This window comes from Cinclus cinclus, chromosome 3 (assembly GCF_963662255.1).
Source record: "Cinclus cinclus chromosome 3, bCinCin1.1, whole genome shotgun sequence".
NCBI lineage: Eukaryota > Metazoa > Chordata > Aves > Passeriformes > Cinclidae > Cinclus > Cinclus cinclus.
In genome coordinates this window covers 90,813,304-90,827,327 of record NC_085048.1, presented here as the reverse complement: position 1 = coordinate 90,827,327, position 14,024 = coordinate 90,813,304, and the positions used below count along the sequence as shown (strand labels likewise).

At 40.5% G+C, this 14,024-nt stretch overlaps 1 long non-coding RNA gene across 1 annotated transcript; it reads right to left on the bottom strand.

The window, feature by feature from the left end:
• Window positions 1-416: 416 nt before the first annotated feature.
• Window positions 417-12,513, bottom strand: LOC134042623 (uncharacterized). Its single transcript, XR_009933069.1, has 3 exons — window positions 12,477-12,513; window positions 3,817-3,940; window positions 417-580 (listed from the first exon to the last, which is right to left on the bottom strand). It is a non-coding gene; the product is annotated as an uncharacterized LOC134042623 (long non-coding RNA).
• Window positions 12,514-14,024: the final 1,511 nt, after the last annotated feature.

The following is a 14,024-nucleotide window of genomic DNA, read 5'->3' as shown; positions in this document are numbered from 1 at the left end:
TCCCACAGTGATTTCCAGGGTTGGAGGACAAGCATATTTGATGCTCAGTTTGCACTTGGAAAGAAATATTCCTCCTGATGAACTACACTCTGAGATGGGAGCTGCCTGTGTGCCTGTGTGTGTGAAATGCAAGCCTTCCTTGCCTGACTGAAGCAGGCTTTTCAGTCGGTGCTCAGCACTAACTAATGGAAGCACTACAGCTCTAGCATTATAATGCTCACAAATTTTACCCTCTGCTGTCTCTTTAGGCCATTGCCCCAAAGGCTTTCATGTTCCTAAAGCTGTCATTTAAAACATTTGTGAATCAGGATGTGTGGACAATAGAAGAAGCTGGTAGAGCCAGGGAGTGCAGATGTGAAATAATTTAATCAACAGCAATTTTTCCATTTACTTCAATGGGCTTTGGATCACCCGCCTCATGAGTGGAACATGTATTGAGGAGGAAGCAACCCGAGCCAGATAAAGAGCCAAGATACCAAAGTAACAGAGTTCCACCAAACAAGAGAGTCCACAGCAGCTGCAGCTTGAGATGTATGATGTAAACACGGATCTAGACTCAGCTAGCAGACTGGGAAAACGACTGAAAACAGAAAATAAGCAAGGATTTAGCCATCAAAGAACAGAGCTGTATGAGTTACTACTAAGAATTTCTTTGTGGTAGGAAATGTTACATAAAATACAACCAATATTCAAAGAGCTTTACAGAAATTATCTGACAAGGAAATTACGGCACAAAGGAACAAAGCAAAAACCTCAGAATACAGATTTTTTTTGCCAAATCGGGGGGAAAAAAAAAACTGAAGCTTTTTATTCCCTATATGACATAAGTATCAGGCTATGATACTCATTGTAATAGTTATATCACACTGTGGTGCTGAGATCATTGTGTGCTAGTTGACAATGCTTGCCCTAATTGGTGCCATTAAGTAATAAAATAATAATTGTATCTCAGATCATTGGCACTTCAGAAATGGCCATTTCCAAGCACAAACGGTGGTGTGTCCCTGTGCACAGTTCAGTGCTGAAATGGTTAACACCATGTATTATGTGTCAGTAATGAAAACTAGCACTCAAGCAAGGAAATTCAAAGCTAAGGCTGACACATCATCGTTAACGCAGCCCTTTGTGCTTAGCTACCACAGGAGTCTTGGAGCAGCACATGGTGTTGTACCCCACACAATATGTGCTACTACAATACCGCATTCACAACACAATGAATTGAGGTCAAGTGAGTGACCTTAAAAAGAGCTTTCTTTTATTTCTTTAAAGAAACACCCCATGATATGTAGGAGCCCATTAAACAAAGCTGCAAGAAGATACAGTAAACTTTAATTAGCAGTGAAGGCAATAACCTCACTTTATACTTCATAATTTCTCCCACCATGTTTTATTACATGGAACAGTCATTTTAGTACCTTTGTACCTAAGGCAGCATCCATGTGGTGTGGAAAGGGATGTGTTGTTGGATATTTATTGTAATGGGGCTTCATGTGGTTGGAGGTCAAAGTGTAGGACTTTCATTTGTACATCACTGCTCTACTATCTGCTCATGTCTCTGGGTAACCTGATGTTCAAACCTTTTGTAAGGCAATTGCTGAGGAGGTTGTTCTTATTGTTACGAGAACTTGGAGAAAGGATGCTGGGCCCTGGCTTCAGCACAAGCCCACTGTGTGACATAGGGTACTCCGCCAATTTTTTTTCTCACACTGATCTCAGAATCTTCCATTTTAGGGGACTCAGGTGCAGCTCCTAGGGTCTGGTCTCAGAAAGCCTGGGAATCAGTAGTTCCTATTGGCTTCTCAGGATCATTCAGAACCAAGTTTGGAAAAATCACAAATTTATCTCCTCACAATTTACCTACACAATTTACCAGAAATTTTGAAATGTTGCCTTTCCCTCTCTGCCCATCAATACATCCCACATCAAGCTGGAATTATATTTTCCTAGCAGCTTGCAGTCTGAAAGAGATACTGTTAAACTTCTCTTTGTCCTTTTTATGTTAATTATTTATCTGATAATTGGGTGCAATAACTGAACTCCTTGGGGAGACAAGGACACTTTCTGCAGTTTACTGGTAGAAAACTCAATGCTTCTGTACCAGACCCACAACAGTGCTTGGAAAGCTATAACCCACCTGCATGCCAAAGATGTAAGCCTCAAACACTCAGGAGTCTTTTGGTACATCAATCAATTGCATTACATTTTGTCCAGTTTCCACAGTTTTGTTTCTATGCATGGCTAGAAAATGCTGTCTTGAAAAGGCCCAGTCACTCAATGGGGATCAAGTACTTTTGCCCCAGCAGACATCCACACACTTCCATTTACCTCAGATCATCAGCCTGGCCTAATAGGTACCTTTGGAACACCTGCTGGAAGGGCCTTCCATACAAAACAATCTCCAAAGGACTCTCCATTTCCTATACACCAGGGCTACAAGAGGAAGGCACACCTAGCAGTAATGGCAGCATTGGATTTCTATTACTTGTTTCACAGCCTTTGACACAAAACCTTCATTTCCTAAGTAGGTGTACTAACTAATGTGCTACAGAGTTAGGCTATCCTCACATCCTTCTTCTATCCCCATTAATCCTGAATTTTACAAGAATTGTTCTAAGAAGAGGCATGAAGAGTGTCTTCTCTCATCCTGCCTAAGACTAGCTTGATGCGTAGGATCTTCTCCTACTAGGAAAGACATGAAAGAATTAAGGCAGGAGAAAAGTGAATTCCAATGTTTTGGATGAATGCACAAATGAAATTGACAAAAGTAAAGTATCAGACAAATTGCTGCGGTCGCCTTGTTTGTTCTTGAGAGAAAAGTCAGGCACTGAACTAAGCCCAGCTACAGGGTGATAGTGCCAGTTAAAGAGTCTGTGCCTGGAGGGCAGCACCTTGCAATGGTCTCTCCCTGGCCAGCTCCCCAATTCCATCTAGATTTTATAGCACACCTGCACACTTGCCTTCAGGCTGCCAACCTCACTGTGGGCACTGCACCCCTGAAGAAAGGTGCTGTGACACTTGCTACCATGGCACTCAGGGTTCAGGCTGTGTGGTGGGGCCAAAAGCCTTGCCAGAGCTAGTACAGAAACTTAAAACTTTCTGGAGGGATAAAATTTATCAACCCATATATCAAAATATATCAGCCACAGCTGAGAGTTAAATGCTGTATCAAGATTTTCTTCTCAGAGCTTATTCATTTTTCTTGTACACACAGTTGCAAATAAAATTCTGCTATTAAGAGTGGGACAATCTTCTCAAATACAATCTTCTTTAACGTCAGCTTTTTGATGGCCTAGTTCCTGGTCCACTCAGTGCTTTCTCGTTATATAATTAGAGTTTTCCTTGATGCTTTTCACAGAACAAAGAAAATAGAAGTACTTAAGGACAAGAAGAGCTGGAAACCATAATACCCAAAAGCTACTGGGGGGCCTAAGAAGCAGGTCTAGGAACTGAACCTGCTGTAATTCACTTGTTTATACAGATTTCAAGCTGGCTGTACCATTAGACATTCATTTCTGGTTTTAAGAAAAAGATTCCACTTCAACACAGAATGTCAATATTACTTCTTCAAAACATACATGTTTCATTTATTCTGAACTACAAGGTCTGTCCCTTTCCTTCTGTCTGTCTGAAAATGTCTGGAAACAGTAACATATGCAATATCAATGTCAAATAACATACCATAAGGCCTGATTCTCTTTCCCCACCTTTATCCATACTGTTTAGTACCTTAATCCAGAAAGATATGACACAAAAAGACTCATTTGCTGAGAGGGACTAAGAACCCAAAAGGTACCTAAAATGTAGAGAGGTACATACCACCATTTGAGTTTGCTGATGCTTTGCCCCTTGTAGAAGAGAAGAACTAATTCTGTCCAGGTTCATAGCAGTCAGGTACAGCTCCTCTTGTGGGTCTGACACTCCATTTGCAGTAGGCTCAACCCTTAGGAAAAGTTTAGATGACCACAGCCCACGTGAAATAAGAGAATATGGTTATATTTGTGCACTACATACTACCCAAGATCATCTTTCCCAATAGCTTTATCTGCACCAGCTGAAGGCCAGAATTACCAGAGCTCAAGCAGGGACACCTGTGGTTGTGTCTGCAACATTGGAGCACATCAGGAACTTCAGCCAGCTGGTAGCTGCACACACAAGCACACACACAGCCTGCAGAATATCCAGAGATATGATGTAGGTGGCTGGGAGTGGGACACAAATGTTTCTGGATTTAGGGTGCTTCTTAAGACTGTTTGCTCTAAGCAGGGCTGACATCACTGAATCTACTCACAGGTCTGCCCTGGCACAGAAGCTCGAGTGATACTTTGCAACTGTAGGTATCTGCATGCCTTCAAAATAAAGTGTTTAGGACAATATTATGATGTGCAAGGAAAGAAGAAAGGCACTTTTAATAATATGCTCTCCATCACTCCAGTTGGTGTTAGTTAGCACAAATGCAGTAACATACCACAAACACTGATATCCCCACCAGTGCTGCAGAGAAGACTGTCTCCCAGAGCACTGTAATTACCTAAATGAAAGGCACAGCCAGCATTCTAAAAAGGGAGCCTTGAGGTTTGAGAAGAGAACAAGAAATGTAACCTGTAGATGCTAAATGTTTATATCTCTTACTTTTGATCTAAATATTTTATTTATAGAACTCCTCAAATCTTTCTGCTGCAAGAAGTTGAAGGATTAAAATGAGTAAGGGAGGAGAAATTTCGGAAATAAACATTATGCTCCTTTTCTCTTTTTCATTCCTCTGACAAAATACAGCTGAAACCCTCAGTAGTAATAATGGGTGAGATATAATTCGTCTTTTTTTTTTTTTTTCTGTTCTGTTCTGGTAGGGCTGTGGTACTGTTTGGTTCTACGTGACAGGTGCTGCCAGCAGCACCTAGAATAAAACCAGGGGATTTATACAATTTCTCTCAATACAGTCCTTCAAGAGGTGAGGCATCTTCACTTCCCTCTGACTTAGAAAAGCAGCACTCCTGAGCATCTGGAAGGCTACACAACACAGCAAGCACGTCAACAGCATGTAGACCTGCCTTAGCAGCAGGACAGAACAGAGGTGCTGCACACTCCCAGCAGCACAACCTCAGTGAATGCTGGGCTGGATGCTCTGATCCAGCACAGGCTTCTCAACTGCCTGCAGGAGTAGCTTTGTTTGAGCATGTTACAGCAGCCTACCCACACGGTGACAAACGCACAGGAAACTGCCACAACTTTATGACACAGGAAAGGGCAAAATCTGGACAGCCCAACAGATGGACAAGAGGCGTGTTCATATGGAAGCAAAGGAGAAAATTCAGTAAAATTAACACAAGATGCATTAGCACTTCTTTCATAGGTTAGGCAAAAGGGGCAATAACAATTAATGTTAGTTGTATTTATCTGGTTAATTTTTCCCGCTTTAGGGAAGGCACCACAGTGACTCACTGGGTGCCATGTGTAAGTCCCGTTGGGATAAACCCTTTAAAATCTGTGTTGTGTGTCTAAATCTTTGCTGCAATCCCAGCAGGCCGAGTACCTAGACAGTACTGTCATCTTGTTCGACAAAAAGAAAACATTGCAGAACTCTGCAAGGGTTCCAAGAACACCAAACAAATTCCACTATAAAATAAAACCATCAATAACTCCCTTTCACACAGCACCTTTATTCCTAGAAATTATCAAAATATACTTGTTCATATTCATCCTAGATGCAACACTACCAGATCTGTCTGCAACAAAATTATATCAGGTGTGATTTTGGACCTAGGGCACCATTCAAGAAAATTTCAGTGCACTGAGGTTTAAATGCACCAAGAGAAGAAACAACCAATCAGCTCCAGAAATTCCAGGGATGCCTTCATCTCTGTGTTTTCGCTGCATTTTTTATAGAATTTTATTACGTATGAGTTACAAATGTGGGAAAACATTAAAGTTGAGCCAACTACAAAATAAGCTAATATCTTGTGTTTTCTAAAAAATGCAAGCCTAATTAGAGTTTAGGTAATTAAAGCTTTCACAGTTATAAAAAATACAATACATTCATTTATGCAAATCTGCCACTGAGTGTGATTTCAGTAAAATACCATGTAATGTGCATAACGTCAGAATTTTGCTTACAATTGAAACGTCTGCAAAGCAAGTTCTCTTCCTAAATTTCAGGCACATGCACTGTAATTCTCTTGCATTATGGATTTAAAACTCAGATTGCTTTGTCTTCATTTAAAAATGATTAGCACTTTACATCGGATTTATGCGCTGGCATAGCCTTTGTATCATTGAACAACTACAAGCTGATTTACAAAAGCCCAGATACACTATGTGTATATCTATGTAACTACAAAGTAATATGTGATGGCAGGCATAACCAGCAGACATAATTTATAATTAAGTGATTAGCAATATAAGCCACTATTATTAATTAATGTGTAATGCTGACATTGTGCTTGGGGCTGTATAAACTACAAGTGTAAGGCAATCTCTGCCTTGGAGTGGCAAGAGGCTAAAATGACAGGCGACGTCTCCCAGTCCCACAGCTTCTGGAGAGCTGGGAGAAAGCAGGACCTGGCAGGAGTCCTGAAGCCAGTTCGGCACAGCCGGAGTGGCTCAGCCAGACACAAGCCACTGCAGGCTGCCACAGCCACCAACACCTCTGAAATTACAGCAGTGGCAAAAGCTGAGAGCCCTTTTCTGTAGTCTGAAAGCAATCAAGAGCAACACCAAATGCATAAAGGCTGGAGAGCCTTTATAGCCCTGGAGAAAATGCAGTAAAAATACAGATTAAGGTAGACCTGGTGTCTTTGCTGCTTGCTTGCTGGGGTACAAGTGGGGAGACGTTTTTTTGGGAGATGCACTGATGATTTTTTTTTCTCCACTCTGTCACTCCACAGAGTTGACTTTCAAGCTGCACTTGAAAGCAAAAACCTGAACCAAGCTTCCTAAAAGATCAAGAAAGATTCACAGCATATAAGGTCCCTCTGAAACCCCAACAGCCAGTTCTCATGAAAAAGCACCTAATACACATATGCACAGAAAAATAGAAGTGAGGAAGGTGATTCAGACACACAGTCTGAAAAGTGAGATGCCACAACCAGAGAAGTTAACCAGGATATGTAGGAGCACAAGAATAGTCACTGAATATTTGAGGGAAACAAGACTTTCCAGTTAGAGCACATTTTTGGGTTTGATTCTTTCTTTCCAATTTAGATTGAGATTTTAACAGAAACAGCACATACGAGAGTTATTTCAAGTTCAGCACTCACAGTATTGCTCTGGAAGTAGTCACATTTCCTTGAATTCAGAAGGCCAAAAGGTACAAAACTTCTTGCCACAAATCAGTACAGCTCCAAAAATGGTAAATACCCAAGAAGTAAAAAATATCCCTTTCCATATAAAGAAGGGTGGAGAGAGATTTTAATACCTGCCTTATGAATTATCCAGATTAAGTTTGCAGTAACTAAAATTGGGATTAACATTTTTTGGGAGTAATTAGACTGAAAAACAGGTCTAACAGATACTGCCATTAGTTTTGAAAATCCTCTGCTTCATTCATGCTCGGCAATCTAAATGGGAAAAAATCCAACCTGGAAGTGTCCTTCATCACTATTTACATAGAGCCTTACCTGCTCTTTTGTTGATAAATCGGAAAGCTGTACTTGCAGCAAAATAATGATAATATACAGCTGTATGGGCAGATTACGAAAAGCCAAGCAACCAGACAATTATTTACTGTGCCACTATAAGACAAGCACTAACTTTCTTCACATCAACAAGTTTTAAAACTGTCACACAGCTTTTAATTGCCATTAATAAGGTAGAGATAAAGCCCTCTGGGTCTTAATCCCATCATCGTGGTGTCGCAAGTTAATGATAAGTTAGCCAGTGCTTTGTATCGCCAGCTTACAGAAGGGTCAGGAAGAACATCTCATCCTAGGCCATCAAGACTGTATTCCATGGGTAACCTCTAACCTGTTGGGGCTGTCAATCAATGGGCACTATGCACGAACACCCTGTTCCTGGTAAATCTCCTTTCACACCTAAGAGTTTTGTCAGTCATCATCCATTATTAACAGCTCTTTCAGTTGCTACACCTAGACTTCAGTTGCCAGATCTTTTCAGGATAGTGGAGGGTGATGGGCTATTGATCTCATCTCAGAGAATTAGGGATCTACTCATGGGCTTGGCTAGCTGATGGCAGTGTGAAAGGCAGAAGATTGTTTGGCTTGCTTTGAAGGACCTGAGAAGGTTACAAGGATACAAGAACTGTAAGAAGTCTGTAAAATACTGAAGGGGCTATCAAGGAAACAGCTTCAGATGAATTTAGCTAAGAGATGAACTGGGATCATAAAAGTCAGGTCATGGAAAGTAGCTGGGCCCCAGTAATGAGCAGGACCTCTAAAAGGTATTGTCACACAGATAATAGAGATCTGCATCCAACCTACCACAAGATTCATTGGCACTTTGATCAGATCTATGTCTCCTGTATAGATAAGGGCAAACAAAGAATCCAAAGGAAAGGCCATTTTCCCTAGCTTGCTATTGAAGTCTTTTTACAGAAAAAAATACTCTGGAGACCAAGGGCTCTGTTGAATAGTTTTACATAGGAAATAGGACTAGAAGAGCCCTCCCAGGTCATCCCCTGCTACGTCTGACACATCATATCTCATTGATATCACAACATTACAATCTCATTGATAAATTTCTCAAGTTTTTTTCTTAAAACTAGGTAGTTTTCTTGCCCCTGTGACTCCTATTGGAAAGCTGCTCCAAAACTTCACATTATTAAAACCATCATCCCTTTTCCAAAGAACATTTATTCAGTTGGCTCCTGTCAATTGTTCCTGTGGCATTCAATACTCCTTATTTTAACCAGTTCTCTGTCACTGCTTACTCTGATAATATATTTATAGGGAGAAATACACCTCTACTCAGTTTTAGTTTTGCTAAACTAAAGACACAGTCCTTTATCCCCCATTTCCTATCTCAATTTCCTTTCCCTTCTTCTGGAGTCTGTCTTTTTTTGGATGTCCCTAGTGCCTTGTACAAAAGTAGTCAGGAATCCCACATGTTTCCTGGATATGCTTCCCCTGATGCAACATCCAGGAGAACATCTCAGGGAATACTTCCCTTCTGTGCTGTTGTAGAGCCCCAGCATTTGTCAATCATTGGGAGATTCAGCAAAACACTTCTCTCTTATTTCCAGCTGCTGAGCCTCCTGCTCCAAGCAAAAAAACATCTGCATGACCTTGTGGTTTATTAGTACTTCATTTTATCCGTTTTCCATTTCTCCTGTTGTCAGGGTCAGTCCTTCTCTGAGCTGTCAAGGCCTCTCAGCTTTCTGTCTCTTTACAGACTTTGTATTTGAACAGATTTTCTGCTGTGACTACAAATAAAAATGTACAGATAGGTCAAAAGACTGATCATTAATAAACCTTGCTAGTTACTGCTCTTGTCCCTTGGCAGTTCTTTTAGCTCAGTTTTCAGCAATCTTTCCTTAGCCATTTCTTTACATTTATTGTGCCATATCTTCTCCAGCCCAAATTGTTTTCTTTCACATACCACTGTATTAAACATTTTATAGAAAACTTGATTAACTAGAACTGATATATTTCTCTTGGTCACAAACTCAGGGAAATCCATCACAGCAATGTAGCACAATTTATCTTTGGTAGGTATCTACAGCTATAGCATTCGCTAATTAATCTTTCTTCCAACAGCTCTACACAAAGGTCAGTGTCCATGTATTATAATGCCAAAAAGGGTCAGCTGCCCCTAATCTCACTCTGCTAGAAACAAAGAGCTTGAAAACTTAGTGACGTTACTTTGCACAAAAAAATATATAAGAACTGACCTGCCCTGGAGTATGAGCCATTATGCAAACACATAACAATAAGGTCATTTATAGAGATTGAAAGGATTTGCCATCTCTAAATTATGACACTATTTATCTAGAATCAAAATAACTTGAAATTTCCCACCAGCCTTTGGTATGTTTGGAAGTTTATGGCAGTCACTGGCCACCGTTACTGAGCTAAGAAAACACCACTTAGCTGCATATAGCTACTTGCCCTGGAGTGTGCAATGAGAGTATAGCAAAATTTACTGTGTTGTCCTAAATCATCTTTAACTTTGCCTCAGCAAGTCCCAGGTGCCAGCCCCTCTCTAGTTATGACCTTGTGTTCTGCAGGACAGTAACTTCAAAATTACAAACATGCGCTGAGCCCATGCTGCTATGGGCCTTTACAGTCTGCTACTCATGATGTTAATGGAAGCATAATAATATGGACAACTGGCTGAAAATTGCATTCCTTTGTGAACTCCACTGTCTCATCAGGTCAATTTAATTATTCAGACAAGATTAACAAAGAGAGGAAGAAGTCCCATCACTAGACCCCAAACCACGTACCAACCACATCCTTCTGACAGGAGAGAGCATGATTTTGACTAAAACTGAGCAGAGAGATTTACAGTGGGACTCTGGATGTCCTTCATGACATTGGGTAAGTAATTTCAGCTCTTTGTGCCTCAGTTTCCCCACCTGTGAACTCTCCATCGTGGCAGTGCACCTATTCACAGACTCATTCTGGGACTTTAGGATCCTTACGTGAGAGTTGCTAGAAACTGTTATCGACTCAGTAAGTATGTTAAGAAGCAACAATTCTGATTTTCAGCAGAGTCAGTAAGGCTGCCCCACATATAAAGCTCTCAGTCTAATAGTTCTTAACGGTTTAAAGAGCCCGAGTTACAGCTTTGTTGAGGTAGCCTGGAAAAAGAGCAGCAATGTGCACAGCACAGTATGTGTTGACTCACTTGTCACTGAAGCCAGCAGATTTAGGTGAACATGAAGGTGACAGCAGACAGATACCCCAAACCTTGACAGAACTAAATGGTAGGAAATGTTTTAGTAAAGATCTGGCATTTGCCTACAGGCCCAACACTACAAAATGCAGGGTACCATTTCTATGACAGCCATTCAGTAACCCTCAGTACTGCTTCACTCAAAGCTGCCTGAACAGTCTCAAACATTAACCTTAGAGCTATGCAGTTTCTTTATCGAACTTCTCAGACCTGAGCTTGTATGAAATCCAAGAGAAGTCACCAAAAACTTGGCACATAACCAGCAGACCTGTGCAGCATGCTTGACTTCCTGCTAAGTGTGCATAACTCCTGTTGTCCAGTCTTCTCTAGAGAAAGACAAGAGGAAACTTCATTGTTTCCTCAACAATTTGCAAGAATATCTGAATCAGAAAATGAAGTTTTGTCATTTGCATGGCAAAGAGAGCAGGGAAAGAGAGGAAGTATTGTTAGGTATTGGTAATGTAAAAACGTAAGTATGCTGTTATTTATGTAATTAGTTATTGCTTTCATTATGGGTGCAGTCTTAATGGTTATAGTATTTATGTATAATTACCTTAATATTCACTGAAATTTCCAAGTAGCTCCCTAATTAACTGTCTCAAATATATAATTACATTGCATCTTTACGCAAGACTTGCCTAATTAATGTAGTTACACCACTTCTTTGTGAATGTGCATTATTAAATGCTCTTCGCATCATTCTTCTGACTTCTTGTAATTCACTCTTTACAAAAATTAAGACCCTGAATTAGAAACCTTCACAAGCAACCAGCTCCAAAAGCAAGCGCCAGATGATCTTTTCTTAACAAAAAGGAAATCTTACTAAGCCTCATTACCACTCTTTTTAACAAAAGCTTTCCATCTGGATATGAAAGAAATCCCAGGTACCATTGTCTTTTAAGAGGGCATAGAAAACATGTTATACATACATTTAAAGAGAAGAAGACTTTGCTGCCATCAAGGGTCCAAACTCCTGGACTTCCTAACCCATCCAACAAGTCCATCTAGCAAAGGGATCAGGTGACTGCTTGATAGCACCCCAATCATTTGACAGCCTCAGGTGGCATTTTCAAAATACAAAAAAAGTAACAAGAGATTTTGTGAGACTGTCATTACTCTTGAAAAATATGTGTGACATGGTTTAAACTAAGAACTCCGAAATCCTTTTTCCCAAGTGTTCCACCTCTGTGTTTGGCACCACTGTAAGCCACTCTGAATTGCCTTGCATGTCATAATTTACCAGTGTCTCACAGCTTGGGGGCTCTTGCCTTGCATTTAGTTCCCAGTTCCATGGGCAAAGATTGAATGCCACCATCAACCAACAACGCATGTGAAGGGAAAGTTTTTGTGAAGAATTTAATTTCATTTATAGGTTGAATTCCTCTGATCCTCTGCATCCTGGGCAACCCAGGCAGTGACCAGAGAAGAAGATTAAGAAGAAATTCTGGGACCTTCTCTTGTGGCAAGGTTTTTCTCAGGGGTCTCAAGCTGCTGGAGTGGCAGAAAGGTTAGGCCAGACACAGCTTCTCTAAACAGGAGTAAATGCACTGGGAAGTAGCAGAGCCATGAGTCAAACTTCGGATACATTGCACGCAGAGAATCTAGTTGGCAATAAGAACATGACAAACCTTATAATGTCCTCCAGTAGCAATGAACTCAAACTTGTCCAGTTTGTTCAAAGGCAGCACATTTTTCACACCCTTTGTCTTCTGAAGAACAATAGGTTATTCACCACATTTTCGAAGTATGTATGTACTAGTTAAAGTGTTACTCCAACAGTTGGGACTTGGAGAAAATCTTCTCAAGTGTACCTGTAGAAACTAAAAGTGCTTCAGCAAGTGACATCCACCTGTAAAGTGAGTGAAGTAGGGGAAGAAACATGCTTCAAGGACATTTGCTCAGAATATGTTCTCTTGCAGAACTGAGGGGAAGGATGACAGAACTATGACAAAGATAGTTGCTGTCAGTTCCAAATAACCTGGTTTTTACATTAGTTATCCCTTTCCAATGTGAAATTTGACTTGACACATATTCATGGCAACTAAATCTCAGCGGTAAATTGGCAAAACCCCTGGAGCTTAGGACCCATGCTTATATGCACTTACCTTTGCAAAGTTTTCAGCAATGAGCTGTCAAATACAAGCATTACAGGTATGTAAAACTAAGCATCTCATGCCATTTCAGCTCCAGGTGCAGGCAGAACATACTAGCACAAGGATATACCACATGTTAGCTATGTCATACAGGAAGAGAACCTGACCCTGGTAAGTCTGCTTGGATATAGCTATAATTACTTTGGTAAGCAAAGAGTTGGCATGGCTGAGCTTCATGAGGCAGGCTGATACTTTCAAGCGTAGAAATACATAGTTAGTCACCTTAATAGATAACCTGACTTTCAGAAGTTAGAATAAGAGCTGCTGTGTGCATCTTCAAATATCCTGCCCTATGTCTCTGTATTTTGGCTATTTAATAAATATATCATGTTTTTCCATAGAAGTCTGTAGTCCTAAACTACCTGTATCAAACAAACTTGTGCCTAAACAGGTTCAAGCACTGAAAAAATATTAAATTCATCATTGCCAGCAAATGACTACTATTTAAAAGAGCCTTTTACTTTTCGAAATAGCAGATGCCAGCTCATACCCTGAATAGATACAATAATTAAGCCCTTTGTATAACAGTATTTTAGAGAGATGTTTAACATATCAGTTGAACATGTTTCAGCCAGCGTGTGACACACGCATGGAAAATACGCTATCATTCCAATGTGGGGTTTTTCCACTTGCCTTTTTTTTTTCTCAGTTCTGTAGTACACAAAGAGTTACTGAAATAGCCAGCCATACAACATCTGGGAGAAAAAAAAACACACACAGGAAAATGCAGCAGAAGGGCAAGATTCATGAAAACAGGAAACATTAAGAGGAGAGTGAAAATATGTCAAAACAAAGGAGCTAATAGACTGTCAGAACGAATGAGTTCACCAATCAGCAGAAGTTCCTCAAGAGCCTTCAGAGACCAGCCAGGTGACGTCTGCCACTCCTGACACAACAGGACAGCAACCTTTTTAACCTCCATTTTGCACACATATGAAGGATGGTGGTCTGCCCATAGACATGCTCATGATAGGAAAGAGTAGCATTTAAAGAGTATTGCTAACAGCAAGTGCAGATGGCCAC